The sequence below is a fragment of the Littorina saxatilis genome, linkage group LG11 (assembly GCF_037325665.1).
Source record: "Littorina saxatilis isolate snail1 linkage group LG11, US_GU_Lsax_2.0, whole genome shotgun sequence".
Taxonomy (NCBI): domain Eukaryota; kingdom Metazoa; phylum Mollusca; class Gastropoda; order Littorinimorpha; family Littorinidae; genus Littorina; species Littorina saxatilis.
The window spans coordinates 31533416-31548415 of NC_090255.1; the positions used below are offsets into that span (position 1 = coordinate 31533416).

At 40.5% G+C, this 15000-nt stretch overlaps 1 protein-coding gene across 1 annotated transcript in view; it reads left to right on the forward strand.

The window, feature by feature from the left end:
* Nucleotides 1–15000, forward strand: part of LOC138980604 (alpha-amylase-like) — a 335113-nt gene that overhangs the window by 235232 nt on the left and 84881 nt on the right. The gene's annotated exons all lie outside the window — the stretch shown is intronic.

Consider the following 15000-nt stretch of genomic DNA (forward strand, 5'->3'; position numbering starts at 1 on the left):
AGAGAGAGAGAGAGAGAGAGAGTGAGCTAGAGAGAGAGAGAGCTAGAGAGTGAGCTAGAGAGAGAGAGAGAGCTAGAGAGAGAGTGAGAGCTAGAGAGAGTGAGCTGGAGAGAGAGTGAGCTAGAGAGAGAGAGAGAGAGCTAGAGAGAGAGTGAGAGAGAGAGAGAGCTAGAGAGAGAGAGAGAGAGTGAGCTAGAGAGAGAGAGAGCTAGAGAGTGAGAGAGAGAGAGAGAGAGAGAGCTAGAGAGAGAGTGAGAGAGAGAAAGAGAGAGAGAGAAACATAGAAACAGAGAGACAGAGATAGACAGAGACAGAGACAGAGAGACAGAGATAGACAGAGACAGAGACAGAGATAGACAGAGACAGAGACAGAGAGACAGAGATAGACAGAGACAGAGACAGAGATAGACAGAGACAGAGAGACAGAAATAGACAGAGACAGAGAGACAGAAATAGACAGAGACAGAGATAGACAGAGACAGAGACAGAGAGACAGAAATAGACAGAGACAGAGATAGACAGAGACAGAGATAGACAGAGACAGAGAGACAGAAATAGACAGAGACAGAGATAGACAGAGACAGAGAGACAGAGATAGACAGAGAGACAGAGACAGACAGAGAGTCTGAGAGAGACAGAAATAGACTGAGACAGAGAGAGAGAGACAGAAATAGACAGAGACAGAGATAGACAGAGACAGAGAGACAGAAATAGACAGAGACAGAGACAGAGACAGAAATAGACAGAGACAGAGAGACAGAAATAGACAGAGACAGAGATAGAGACAGAGACAGAGATAGACAGAGACAGAGACAGAAATAGACAGAGACAGAGAGACAGAAATAGACTGAGACAGAGAGACAGAGACAGAGACAGAGATAGACAGAGACAGAGACAGAAATAGACAGAGACAGAGAGACAGAAATAGACAGAGACAGAGATAGACAGAGACAGAGAGACAGAAATAGACAGAGACAGAGACAGAGAGACAGAAATAGACAGAGACAGAAATAGACAGACAGACAGAGATAGACAGAGACAGAGAGACAGAAATAGACAGAGACAGAGATAGACAGAGACAGAGAGACAGAAATAGACAGAGACAGAGACAGAGAGACAGAAATAGACAGAGACAGAAATAGACAGACAGACAGAGATAGACAGAGACAGAGAGACAGAAATAGACAGAGACAGAGATAGACAGAGACAGAGAGACAGAAATAGACAGAGACAGAGATAGACAGAGACAGAGAGACAGAAATAGACACAGACAGAGATAGACAGAGAGACAGAGACAGACAGAGAGTCTGAGAGAGACAGAAATAGACTGAGACAGAGAGAGAGAGACAGACAGACAGACAGAGACAGAGAGACAGAAATAGACTGAGACAGAGAGACAGAGACAGAGAGACAGAAATAGACAGAGACAGAGATAGACAGAGACAGAGAGACAGAAATAGACACAGACAGAGATAGACAGACACAGACAGAGATAGACAGAGACAGAGACAGAGATAGACAGAGACAGAGAGACAGAAATAGACAGAGACAGAGATAGACAGAGACAGAGAGACAGAAATAGACAGAGACAGAGACAGAGAGAGGAGACAAAAAACAGAGAAACACAGAGAGAGACAGACAGACAGAGGTTGGTTTTTGGGTTTTAATGTCCCTTCAACAGATGCTAGCTGCTATTCGAGACAGACAGAGAGAGAGACAGACAGACACACAGACACACAGACAGACAGGCAGAAAGACAAACACACAGACAAACAAAAAACCCAGAATCAAACGGGCAGAGGGATTGAGCGCGTGTGGGGATAAACCAATGAGAAAAACAGAAGTGATGTGAACGGGTGTAAACTAAGAGGGGGTAAGTTCTTATACGTGTTCGTCATGTTGGGCGCAACTTGTACACCTGTCACGGGGCAAGCGTAGGTGTAAGGGAAGTCCCCCACCCCCCACCCCCTACCACCCCTACCACCTCCCCCACCCCTTCCAAAACTTTTTTTCTGCAGACAGCGACAACGTCCCAAGAGCTTGCGTGGCGGGTCAATGACTACCGAGCTCAGTGCGATACCGCACATGCATGCAAGTTGGCGTCATAGAGGTCGACGTCAGTGAAGTTTGGTGTCGTACAAGCTGATATATATAATGCACGTTGCATGGTGTCATATCAATTTTGAATGTATGAATACAGTACAGTATAATCGTTGTCGCGTTACTCTGCGTATCTGCGTAATATATATACGAACTGTTCCATGTCTGCGTCATTACTGAATAGTGTCACATAGATAAGTGCTTTATGATCGAAATATTTATATCAGACGGGTTTGTGTCATATAAGCTGATATATATAATGCACGTTGCATGGTGTCATACCAATTTTGAATGTATGAATACAGTACAGTATAATCGTTGTCGCGTTACTCTGCGTATCTGCGTAATATATATACGAACTGTTCCATGTCTGCGTCATTACTGAATAGTGTCACATAGATAAGTGCTTTATGATCGAAATATTTATATCAGACGGGTTTGTGTCATAAAAGCTGATATATATAATGCACGTTGCATGGTGTCATACCAATTTTGAATGTAAGAATACAGTACAGTATAATCGTTGTCGCGTTACTCTGCGTATCTGCGTAATATAAATACGAACTGTTTCGTGTCTGCGTCATTACTGAATAGTGTCACATAGATAAGTGCTTTTTGATCGAAATATTTATATCAGACGGGTTTGTGTCATAAAACCTAACTTCAAATAGTACACGTAAGCATCACAACATTTGACTTTGCGCAGAACTTCATCGTAAAATTTGTCACGTGTCAAAAACAAAAGTTAATTGCCATTCGTATCTGCGTCATAAAATTTGACGTCATACAGGTCTGCATAACAGAAATGTCATATATTTTTCATAGTATTCATGATGGCATTGTAAACAAAATCAATTTAATTTGAGGGTCTGGTATACCAAAATCATGAGTGCGTGCTCCGATGGACTTGTGTAAAGAAACTGTCGTAAAAGTTGACACCAACACATGTCTGCGTCATAAAAGTTGACGTCATACTCATGCGCTTGTTGAAGTCGACAAGCCCGCGTCATACCACACCGAGTGTTGTTCTGCGCCGGCCATACTGAGTCATGTTGAGTCATAGAGCTCGTAATACACGCAGGTCGTTGCAAATGCCTGTAAGTCACTTAACATGTTGGTGCCATTTTTTTTTTAAAGTCGTGGCATAAATGTCGGCGTCATTGCGCGTGATTGCAGATGAGTATCATAAAAGTCGACTACGAGCATGTTTTAATATATGTTAAGGTCGGCAGTGCTTTAACAATTACATGCGCCTTTTGTGCACCAAAACATCAAGTCGATACTGTACTCATAAATCAGGCTTCGAACAGAATCCTGAAGTGGCCGTGCATGCTACTTGACTGGGAAGTACAATACAATACAATACAATACAATACAATACAATACAATACAATACAATACAATACAATACAATACAATACAATACAATACAATACAATACAATACAATACAATACAATACAATACAATACAATACAATACAATACAATAACTTTATTAATCTCTAAAAGAGAAATTGCATTGCTGAGCTTTTGTGTCCGTAATAAAACATACATAAAACATTCAAAAATAAACATTTGTTCTTTGTCATTCATACATTCTTGTGTTCTTATACATTTCTTCAATTCATACATCAATATTCTATCATAATTATGTACATACATTTATTCTCTTTTAACAGTCTGTCTTCAAACGCATCTCAGAGAGGGAGGCTAGAGATTTGTGTTGTGCCATAGGTAAAATCATGTGCTTAGCTATGAAGTAATGTTATCACATGTTATTTAAGGAAAATGAGTAAATATGTGTACCAAGCGTATAACATCAGCAAAACTGAGAAAGTACAGCACATTGGTTATCACATAAGAAAGTATATTAAAAATAAATTAAAATGCATTCATCATCAACAATGCACAAACGAAAGTCAGCACCTTGCCGGTTATCACATATTGTCTAAGAGAGTAGAATAAGAGTATATAATCATGCAAAACAAAATCAACAATACTGAAACAATTTGTGCATTTGTGACATCTCTACATACTTGTCTGGCTGACACATGCCATCGGTGACTTCACACTTCAGTGCCAATGCCACGAGTTATGCCTCTCGCCCACTCAGTAAGAGTCACCGAGACCTACTCGACCAGACAACACGCCAAACCTACAGAAGGGGACTCGACTGCAATGCAAAAGGCTCTAAAGCTCTTCAAATGAGCTCTCGCCTTGACTCGCAGACTACTTTCCAGACTGACACGCTTCGCCGGGGTGTGACAAGTACACTTACGCGATGCGCATAATTATTGTACTGTCGTTTTGACTGTGCACAATTTTCGTGTTGAAGTACATGACTGCCACAGGCATGATTGCATCACAAATGCCACTGTTAAACCGGCAGATCCAAGATCTCTTCTGGCAAGACTGGTTTCTGAACTGATATCCAGGAACCTGTACATTGCGAGCTTCCAAAGTTTGGAGATTGACAGAACCATTTGATTTACCAGCATCTGAAGCAACTTATTTTTCAATTTAAAAAAATCAATTCATCCCGGACTACTGTAATTCCTGTATTAAGGGAACCAAACTACATAGCTTACTGTGGACGGGGAGACTAATTCGGGAAATAACTCTGTCGGGTTTTTATGAGTTGTGGGAGAGTTGCTTTTCCTTGTTTTTACTTGCTTTCCTATGCGTGACATTGTTGACTTGCCTTAATGTTTCTATGGAGAAAAAACAAGTCGCGTAAGGCGAAAATACAATATTTAGTCAAGTAGCTGTCGAACTCACAGAATGAAACTGAACGCAGCAAGACCGTATACTCGTAGCATCGTCACTCCACCGCCCGTGGCAAATTAAGGCAGTGCCCGTGGAATTGACAAGAAGAGCGGGGTATTCGTTGCGCTGGGAAGGATAGCACGCTTTTCTGTACCTCTCTTCGTTTTAACTTTCTGAGCGTGTTTTTAATCCAAACATATCATATCTATATGTTTTTGGAATCAGGAACCGACAAGGAATAAGATGAAAGTGTTTTTAAATTGATTTCGAAAATTTAATTTTGATAATAATTTTTATATATTTAATTTTCAGAGCTTGTTTTTAATCCGAATATAACATATTTATATGTTTTTGGAATCAGCAAATGATGGAGAATAAGATAAACGTAAATTTGGATCGTTTTATAAAAAACATATTTTTTTTACAATTTTCAGATTTTTAATGACCAAAGTCATTAATTAATTTTTAAGCCACCACGCTGAAATGCAATACCGAAGTCCGGGCTTCGTCAAACATTACCTGACCAAAATTTCAACCAATTTGGTTGAAAAATGAGGGCGTGACAGTGCCGCCTCAACTTTCACGAAAAGCCGGATATGACGTCATCAAAGACATTTATCAAAAAAATGAAAAAAAACGTTCGGGGATTTCATACCCAGGAACTCTCATGTCAAATTTCATAAAGATCGGTCCAGTAGTTTAGTCTGAATCGCTCTACACACACACACACACACACACACAGACAGACACACGCACATACACCACGACCCTCGTCTCGATTCCCCCCTCTACGTTAAAACATTTAGTCAAAACTTGACTAAATGTAAAAAGGGAAAGCATTATTTTTTCCACAACCCATAAAAACTTGACAGAGTTATTTACGAACATTGTCTATTTGGAGCACACAACTAGAATTTTAGTCCAATTTCTCAGGTTCCTCTATAATATTTCTTGACCTAACAGCTAGGTGTTCCTGGTACCGGTCAGTCGACGCTCTTACCTGTACCTGTTCTTCCTCCCTGGTTAGCACGCGTCACTGATGACGTCACTAGTGCCACAACCCCATAGCCAGATTCGCCATGCAGAAATTGCCGTTGTTGCCACCTCCAAATGTTGCCACCCCTTGCTGTCTGGTTAACACTTTTGCTGACAGACGAGGACAAGGCCAAGGGAGATAACCGCCTGCAGAGAGAGTTATGCCCCTTGGGGACTTCCTTCGTCAGGTTCGTCTGTCGGGCGTTCGCTCTGTGCCAGCTTTTCGTGCAGGTAAAGTCTGCAAGCAGGATCTGGAACACTCAAAAGTTTCTGGGTCTGATGGAGATAGGGGGGAGCATGCATTGTATAGCACGGGAATATTTCTGAAGGCTCGGGAGCTCTGAAAGAATAACTGAACTGAATCCGCGCATGTTTCACTCCATGTCTTATTTCTCTGTTCTTATAGTTACTCATACGTTTCTTGAACGTACTGTTGTACATACACCGTCGTTTTTTGTTGGTTCAATAGCGGTTAGAGGTTTTGTTGTTGATTTAAATCTACTAAAACTTGTTTGTGTGTGTGTGTGTGTGTGTTTGTTTAGTGTGTGTGTGCGTGCGTTTGAACTCTCTCTATCTCTCTCTCTCTCTCTCTCTCTCTCTCTCTCTCTCTCTCTCTCTCTCTCTCTCTCTCTCTCTTTCTCTCTCTCTCTTTTCTCTCTCTCGCTCGCTCTCTTTCACGCTCAGAAAGACTGCAATCGAGTCAGTAATCAGAAGTCAGAAGTAGTAAGCTTATACGGTTTGATAGGGGCCCGGTAGCTCAGTTGGTAGAGCACTGGACTTGTGATCGGAAGGTCGCAGAATCGAATTCGGGCCGGGGCGGACACGGGTCAACTTTATGTGCAGACCCAGAGACGGAAGCCATGTCCCACCCCCGTGTCATCACAATGGCACGTAAAAGACCTTGGTCATTCTGCGATAAGTGCAGGTGGCTGAATACACCTAAACACGCAGACACCTGGGTAGCGCGACTCCGTTGCTGCTAGCTTTCCACTGGGAGGAAGCGACCCGAATTTCCCAGCGATGGGACAATAAAGTAATGAAAATGAAAAAAAATGAAAAATCACAATCTTCTATATAAAATCACATGGGCAGAACAAAACAAAAGTGGGGAAAGATGGACTGCTTGCATGCAGCCTGCAAAGTCAGAAGTTTAACGATTTGGTGGGCCACACGCCTAAAATAATGGAAATAACAGACGTGCAAAAACTAAAAAACACAAACCACAAATAGAACAAGCAAACAGCAACAATAACAAAACAGATACAAAACAATACGGACAAAGGGAAATCAGAAGCCAAAGTGTATGGTGTATGGTTCATGTTAATAATAATAATAATGATAATGGACATTTATATAGCGCTTCTCCACAGCTCGAAGCGCTTTACAAGTTACATGTTTCATGGTTCATGGTTCGGACACTATAACCTAAAATAAAGGAAATAATAACAGAACAAAACATAAAAGCAGACAGACTGCAGCAGAGTCAGACTGCAAGTGACACTGCTCTTAACGGCTCTGGCGTAATGTCTGATACCTCGGAGTCACTTTCAGAGTGACATGAAACAGATATCTCTTGTCAAGTCAATTGTCAGTGTTTCTCTCTACCTCCCCCCGCCTGTGTCTGTGTGTCTGTACTGTCTGTATTGTCTGTGTGTCTGTGTATCTGTACTGTCTGTGTGTCTGTGTGTCTGTATTGTCTGTGTGTCTGTGTGTATGTGTGTATGCGTGTCAGTTTTACAAAAGAAAATAAACCAACTTAAACTGTTGCTCAGCCCATTTGACATTTCCAACATTGAAATTATTCTCCCACCTTGAGGATGGGATTCGAACTCTACTCCAGCTAGCAACAAACCTGGCCTTAGGGGACCGGGTAGCTCATGCATGGTCACGTTGTAGAGCACGGGACTTGTGGTCCTATATAGGTATCCATGTCCCGACCCCGTGTCACCACAGTGGCACGTAAAAGACCACGATCATTATGCCATATAGGCCTATAAGTGCAGGTGGTTGATTACACTGTGACCTAAACACGCATACACTTAGAGCTGTGTATCTCAATCAATCAATCAATATGAGGCTTATATCGCGCGTATTCCGTGGGTACAGTTCTAAGCGCAGGGATTTATTTTTTTATTTTTTTATTTTTATTTTATGCAATTTTATATCGCGCACATATTCAAGGCGCAGGGATTTATTTATGGTATCACCCGGGAACATGCCCCTAATAGTTACCATCAACCCTGGCCTTTCGGCTCTTCAACCTGCAGACACTGTCAGTAACCACGTGGCCACACGTGACACGGAGTCTGTCGGTTGTGGCACTCTCTTCGACACCTGCACTGACACTGTGACCCGGTCGGGAAATGAAACAGACATCTCCTGAGACCTATTATTGGCAATGATGCGCTATCTCTCTCTCTCTCTCTCTCTCTCTCTCTCTCTCTCTCTCTCTCTCTCTCTCTCTCTCTCTCTCTCTCTCTCTCTCTCTCTCTCTCTTTCTCTCTCTCTCTCTTTCTTTCTCTCTCTCTCTCTCTCTCTCTCTCTCTCTCTCTCTCTCTCTCTCTCTCTCTCTCTCTCTCTCTCTCTCTCTCACTCATGTAATACTGCCCTTGCCAGATTAACTGATTCATGGTACTCATCCTTTAATAGGTTAGACATTTCTGGGGATGTTTTCTTGGACCTAAAAAAAGCTTTTGACCTCGTGGATCATGAGATCTTTCTAAAGAAGTTAAAATATTATTTGAACAAGGAACTTAGTCGATAAATATCGACAGGGGGCCGACAAATGGTTTAAATGGGAAATGTGTGTATATGGGTGTGGGTTTGAAACAAACAAACAAACCAACCCATGTGAACCCCGGGCCGCAGGCCTTCGATGTAGTGATTGAAAAAAAAGGATGTTCTCAAATGGTTCAATTCTCATTTGGTCTGATTCTCAAATGGTACCGGTATACTCCCCCCCCCCCCCCCTGGCCGCAGGCCTAGGAGTAAAATGTTTATTTATTCCCCCCTCTGCTTCTTTACCTCTGTAAACTTGTAGGGGTAGTTATTTTTCGATAATGACCCAGCAACCAAACAAATAACGACCCAGCAACAGCCTGAATCCTCGATAGTGCAATGGGTTGAGAGGTTGTTCTGTTTCGGTACTACTTTTTGCGACTGAAAAGTTCAGAACGCTCTAATGTACGAAGTATACATCTCTGGAGCAAACAATACAAACATACCGCATTTAAATTAACAACTACAGGCCTGAACACATGAATCTCCATATAAAATCCATGAGTTCGGTTGTTTTCTGAATCTCATCTGCCGTGGCTCAAGCCGTTCATCACAAGCAATTTCCCAAGGCAAGTAACTCATACTTTGTCTAGCGACAAGAGTAGTTCCCCTTCTTTTCACTCAGTTCCATCGACAACAGACTGCAATCCGACGGTCAGTTTTCAACAATATTTCATTTAATAAACAGATCACACGCAACCAAATGCACACATCTCATCAATTTAAACAACATAAAGGGGTTTCATACACTATTTTCCCCGGAAAACTGAACTTCATACAGTTTTTAACGTTGGAACACGGGTGCAAAAGTTCGTCTGCTAGTCCCATTTGACGAAAAAAACATTACCCTAAGCGATACCAAAACATATACAGAACACACAATATCTGCCTTTGCCGCCACAGCAGAATAACAGCATATCTGTGTACTTGATTTTAGCCTAAAATAGGAAAACTGACAAGAAGTGTTAACAGAATGGAATGATTTGCACGGAACTATACAACCGCGCATTAATCGATCGCCTGCGCAGGTTGACTGGTTGAGAGAATAGGATTCGATCAAACTTTCGCAAAAAAACTCCTCTTTTCTTTGAATAACTGAAGAAAGGAGGAATAAAGAGGTTACACACCTCGTCTCAGTGATTATCAAAAATAATGGTCTCAGTTCGCGGTCATGAAAAAGCTCGCTAAAGCTCGCATTTTTCATGATCCGCTAACTTCGACCATTATTTTTGATAATCACTGAGACTCGGCGTGTAACCTCTACAGACACTGACCTTCTTCCCAGGGGTCATTGACCCAGTTTTAGCTATGAGAGGTGGTTCGCCCAGAGGCTGTAGAGTATACTGGGGCGGTCTCTTTGATGTCTTGAGAGGAAACTTGGCCAGGGTAGTACATGCACCAGAACTGGTGGACACCAAGGACAAACATGAAATCGAAGCAGTTTGCTTTCAGAGAGAACGGTCGTCAGCAACTCAAACTTCTCTGTTTTCTTTTTTTTTTTTAATCTGACTTTCTTTGTGGCCCCCTGACTCCGCCCCCTCCCTCTGTAAGGACCCTCCTCCACAAGGACCGATTTTTGTCAACATTTTAAAGGTCGCTAGAGAGGGGTTCCACTGTATGACCTAACCGCTACTGGCAGACGGCCTCAATCTTCACGCGCAAAGACGAGATTAATAGGTGCTCGGTTTTGGTATTTTGAATTACATTACATTAAACCTTTGTTGGGTTTCATGGTCATGGCAACAGCCATAATAATATTACATGATGTATAATATCATATTTCAGCATATGTGAATTACATGTCATCATACTAAACTGTCATACATTTTTATTCCTACATTATTCTGATTGATCACAACCAAACCTACTATCATTGGACACATCCAAATGCAAGCGCCTGTTCTTGACAATTTCTCTCTGATCTAAATATAAAATCAGTGCAATTTCCTGGGTCGGGCTTTGCCACAGACACTCACGGTTTGGCCTGTAGGTAAAATGTACAATGTATTTTCTGATTTGTGCACAAAAGCTTTTTTTCTTTTTTCTTTTTTTTAACATAACAATGTTTAATGTCACTGTATGTTTAAAAGACCATGGTCATATTTGTAAAAAAAATGTTAAATTAGAAAATAAATAACATTTTGGTTCATGATTTTTCCTACACCTGTGCTAAAAATAAGAAATAAAAATGTCGGGTATATAAGTCACTCAAATACAGCTAGGTATGAATGGCTCGGTTTGAGTTTGTTGCAGTTGACCCTGCACAATGCGACATATCATGTTTTTGTTGAACAATTTTGACGTCACCCCTCCCATAGGGTGACGTATTTCACAACTTCCTGTGTTACACAAACTCTGTGATGACCAATTTTGACGTCACCCCTCCCATAGGGTGACGGATTTCACAACTTTCTACAGATGAACAATTTTGACGTCACCCCTCCCATAGGGTGACGGATGTCACAACTTCCTGTGTACACAAACTGATGACGTATTTCACAACAAAATGGCGCTGCCCATGGTCAACCTCGAAACTATCCGTATAGAATGGGGGCGTCCTCGCCCCCATAAAAATTATAGCACTGTCGCTTTTTTTTATTTTTTTTTTACTCTTATCTTAGAGAGAGGGTTCAATCTGTATACGTACACGATACGTACTCTTCTCAAGGCACTGCGAAATGTGGAGTGCCACAGGGGTCTGTTTTGGGACCTGTATTATTTTGCATGTATATAAATGATTTGCCCTTGTACCTACAGTCTGAATCTGTTGAGTGTCATATGTTAGCAGATGATACTACCTTACATGCAACAGGGAAAAGCCCTGCACAAATTCAAGACAAATTGCAACAGAGCCTAAACGATGTTTCGGAGTGGTGTTCTGCAAATCGTATGCTTATTAGTCCAGATAAAACAAAGTCTATGATAATCAGCACTCGCCAAAAACATCAACTTTCAGAAATGACTCTGAGTCTGTCCCTAAATGAGCACTCCATTGAGCAAGTATCTGAGCACCGTTTACTGGGACTTACTGTTGATAATAATCTCAAATGGCAGACTCACATCAATGGAATCTGCAAAAAAATTGCTAAAAACCTGTTTCTTTTGTCAAAGTTACAAAGCATTATTAATCTAGACACAAGAAAACTATTTTACAATGCCCACATAAAACCCCATATTGATTATGCTTCTATAGTATGGGACGGGTGTAGTGAAGTTCACTTGAAGAAGCTGAAATCGCTCCAGCGTAGAGCTGCTAAACTAGTTCTGCCCAGTCCATCTCTTTCTACAAAGGAAAAGATGAAAAGTATTGGGATGTTAAGCTTACAGAAGCAGCTTTTGTATAATAAATGTTCATTTGTGTATAAAGTCATCTGTAAGGACGCCCCAACATTATCTTATACAACTCTTCAAATCATCTCCGTCATATTATTCAAACACTCGAAATAACTTTGCCGTGCCAAGGCCCGCGTCGATGTGTTTAAAACTAGTTTTTCTTATTCTGGTGCGTTCCTTTGGAATTCACTACCTGTAAATATTAGGTTATGTCTGTCATTATCTTCTTTTAAAAGACAGCTTCGAAAGCACCTCTCTAACGACTAAGTCGGTGTACAATTTTTGCGAGTGTGTGTGAGGGTGCGTAAAAGAGAAAATGTAGGCTTATAATATGCTTCCACAAGCACACAAATGTTTGTTATACTTTTCCCTACATGTTTGTGTTTTATTTGATTTCTTTTTTTATTCTTCATACTAGTTCTTCGTTTCATGTGTGTATTATAGTAGGGACTAGCTGTAAGAAAGGACCATATGGACCTAATGCTATCATCCCTCGGTAATAAAGTTTTCGAGTTCGAGTTCGAGTTTGAGTTCGAGTTCGAGTTCGAGTTCGAGTTCTCTCTCTCAGTCTCTCTCTTTCTCACTCTTGCTCTCTCTCTCTCTCTCTCTCTCTCTCTCTCTCTCTCTCTCTCTCTCTCTCTCTCTCTCTCTCTCTCTTTCGCTCTCTCTCTCTCTCTCTCTCTCTCTCTCTCTCTCTCTCTCTCTCTCTCTCTCTCTCTCTCTCTCTCTCTCTCTCTCTCTCTCTCTCTCTCTCTCTCTCTCCGGAGAGGCTAATTGTTTATATGATTAAATGTGTTATAAGCCTACAACAGGTTGAAAGAGTGTTGAATTATTTCGTTATATTTATAGATAGAAAGACACCTAAGGTATATATTTTTTTTAATATATATGATCAACGACTCGGATACGCATGAATTACAGAAGAAATAAAACAGGGGAAATAAAAATGTAAACACAAAAATCACAACAACAAACATCAAATTAGCAAATATTATGCAAACTGTAAAAGGAACGCTGAAACAATGATTTTACACGAACATGTTTTCATTCGATGACGCCGTTTAAACGATCCATTTTTCCTTGCACAAAGCTTTTGTGCTTTAATGTAATGCAAGATAAGGATAATGCCGTCTCTCAAAGTGTTTATCTTGCGATTGTGGAGCATCTTGTTCCATGCATTTAATAAACCATGAATTTATCACTTTTTCGTTCTCTTCATTTGTGCTTTTTGATTCGTTTGATAAAAAGAATATCATTCCCGTTTTTTACCCAAGTGGTTTTTAAAAACATCAGCCGGACATCTTAAATGTACTGCATAGCGCATTCTGGTTGTTGTTGTTGTTGTTGTTGTTGTTGTTGTTGTTGTTGTTGTTGTTGTTGTTGTTGTTGTTGTTGTTGTTGTTGTTGTTGTTGTTGTTGTTGTTGTTGTTCTTGTTCTTGTTCTTGTTCTTCTTGTTCTTGCGGTTCTTGTTCTTCTTCTTCTTCTTCTTCTTACTGTTGCTGCCGCTTCTATTGTTGCTCTTGTTTATTGTTTGTTTATTTATTGTTGTATTTTGTAAACCTATCCAAAATACAATTAATATGAATTTAATCAATTAAAAAAATCAAAAGCATTATATATAGATGTTGTATTTTGTAAACCTATCCAAGATACAATTAGACATGAATTTAATACATAAAAAAATCTGAAGTATTATAGAGACATTAAAATACAAATCCATTCAGAGAAAAATGAATAAGTTATTCAGCTAGAAAATTTCTTGCTTACAAACTTTCTGTTTTAATTTGTTTCTAAGGTGTGTGAGCCTTTTGAAATACAGCCTTTTCCTTCTGATTTGTAATCCTTGTATTTACTCTCCTCTGCAAAATATTCGGTCTATTCAAAGGTCTTTCTTTATTTGGTGTTTAACGTCGTTTTCAACCACGAAGGTTATATCGCGACGGGCTATTCAAAGGTAGGAGTCTTAGTTTAAACAAGTTTAGGTAGGAGTCTTCAATGAAACTACAAAGACAAAAATATTAAAGAAAAATAAACAATCTGGCAGACAGTTTAATTGGAACACACACATTGCTAGATTTGTAATTTTCAGGAATATTTACACGGTCTGTCTGTGCAGTAAACAGCTCGTCTGACTCGCTGTATGATTGGATTTGTATTTTAATGTCTCTATAATACTTCTGATTTTTTGTATATGTATTAAATTCATGTCTGATTGTATCTGTCTGTTTGTCTGTCTGTACGTCAAGTTTGCCAGTGGTTTATTTCAACGATGTGCGTCATACATGTGTGTATCCTACTTTTGTTCAATGTTGTGTCATTTTTGCTGATAATTTGATTATGCCTACATGTCATAGCTAAGACTTAGCTGATAAAGATTAGAAATGTCACCTTTGTCCGTCGACACACTGACACGGCTGATGTAGCTGTAAGACCTTAGTTTTCACTACGATATAGAAATTAGATGTAGATATGAATAAAACCATTCAAATATTTTCCTCAGTAAACCGTACTTTTCTCCTTTTTTTTAACTTCTGTTTTGGAGACTTGTTTAACCTTCTTTTTCTAAATTCTGGTGTCGGAATATCCGAGTTTTTATTTTCATTAAGTCTGAATTTTCGATTGCTTAGATTTTACCTGACGTGTGCTGTTTGATGGCTTTTATGTTTGTTTCCCTGTTCCTGTTTTTTCTGCTCGTTTGTTTGTTTGTTTGTTTGCTTAACGCCCAGCCGACAACTAAGGGGCATATCAGGGCGGTGCTACTTTGACATATAACGTGCGCCACACACAAGACAGAAGTCGCAGCACAGGCTTCATGTCTCACCCAGTCACATTATTCTGACACCGGACCAACCAGTCCTTGCACTAACCCCATAATGCCAGTCGCCAGGCGGAGCAGCCACCAGATTGCCAATTTTAAAGTCTTAGGTATGACCCGGCCGGGGTTCGAACCCACGACCTCCCGATCACGGGGCGGACGCCTTACCAC